This window comes from Vigna unguiculata, chromosome 6 (genome assembly GCF_004118075.2).
Source record: "Vigna unguiculata cultivar IT97K-499-35 chromosome 6, ASM411807v1, whole genome shotgun sequence".
Lineage (NCBI taxonomy): Eukaryota > Viridiplantae > Streptophyta > Magnoliopsida > Fabales > Fabaceae > Vigna > Vigna unguiculata.
The window spans coordinates 14,860,901-14,862,681 of record NC_040284.1 but is presented as its reverse complement, the minus strand read 5'-3'; positions in this window follow the sequence as shown (position 1 = coordinate 14,862,681).

The following is a 1,781-nucleotide window of genomic DNA, read 5'->3' as shown; positions in this document are numbered from 1 at the left end:
GGAACTTGCTAAAGTTAATAATTTTTGTCACTTTAGCAATCAAATTAGTCACTGAAATTTTAGTGGCTAAATTGGTCTCTACAATAGGAAGTGACCGATCATTCTAGTGACAGATTAGCGACCAAAATTTTGGTGGCTATTTAGCGACCAACACTTAATTCGGTCGCTAATGAGTTTGCCACCAGAGTTTTTGCAACTACATAATTTTGGTCGCTAAATGATTTGCGACCGATTTTAAGCCTTTTAGCACTGAAATAGGTTGTCGCTAAAATGCTCTTTTTTAGTAGTGAATTTCAGTTTTAGAGATCAATTCTTTTGGTAGTCATAACCTTGGTAGCTAAGGTTAGAGACAAATTTAGACTAATTAATAATAGAAATTGTTTTAGTTACCAATTTAAAGATAAATTATAATTTTTTGAAACTATTTTAATTACCAAAAAATTTAGTTTATAAATTGATCACTGTACCGTACCTAGCCAAACTCGACCAAGTAAATAGTGTGCATATCGAGACCGCCGAGTTAGCACTTCACATCACACACATAAGCCATCTAGGCAAGTAGTCGGTCGAGACCGACTACTCGAGCACATCTGGTAAGGTTAAAGCCCAGGCCGACTACTCCAATAAACTTAAGCGAAAATCAAAGCCCCCGCATTCAATAGGTCTCAAGGGCTTGGGTTGGGGCCCAGGCCCACTCATGGCCCAAACTAGAGCCCAGGTCAAGACCCAGCCCATGAAATGGTCAAACGTCATTAATGTTCTATAAATACACGTGGACCCCATCATTTAAAGGTACGCATTCATTAATCACTGATTTGACTCTCTGAGAGCTTTGACTTACTTGAGCTTCGGAGATTCTTCTGCAGGTAACCCCTCCTGTGTTCAAGTTGACATGTATCGACCGGGAAGAGGCCAACTGAAGAGATAGCGGACTACATGGTAAGGTGACACTTGTGCCTAACCTCTTATTTGTTCTCTGCAGGAATAATTGGCGCCCACCGTGGGGCACGAGACGAACACCTTTAGTACCTGTTTTTCTCTGAAGATGGTTTCCACCCGCAGCAGAGCTGGAGCTAACAAGCAAGCGGACGCTGGTCCCTCTGGACCTCCCAGCATCGCCCCTGACTTGGCCGCCATCCTAGACGGCCAGGCAAAGATGCAACAAGAACTCGCAAACCTGAAAAAGCGCAGTGCTGAGGAAATGGAAGCGCTAAAACAAGAGAACTCTCGCCTCAGGAGAAGGATCGAGGCAGACGCCAACCTAAAGGGAAAAGCCAAAGAAACCTCTGAAGCTGTGAAGTCTCCGGCCTTCCAGCCTACAGAGGAAGAAAGCGAATACAATCCCACCCCCCACACCTTCACCACCACCCAACAGACACCCGTTACCTCTACCCATCCCCATCACTTTTCATCCGGTCAACCAGGGCTCACCGCACCCCCAACTCCCGCCCCCACCATCCCAACCACCCACGCCCCCTACAACATACCCACCGCTCTCCATACCACATATATCCCACCCTACAACCCACAATATCTTCCCACAACCCATATCCCTCCTCACAACATCACCTCCACCTTTCCTGCTGTGATCAACCACCCACCCCCACCCCACATACCCCCCCTCACCAGCCCAGACGCCGCCACCCATTCACGGATTTTATCGCCAACACCCCTCTCCCGGCCCAGTGGGAACCATTCAACCTGGATCGCTATACCGGCGAAACCGACCCTGACGAACACCTGAAAGTCTACATCACCCACGTCGCCCTGTACACATCTCA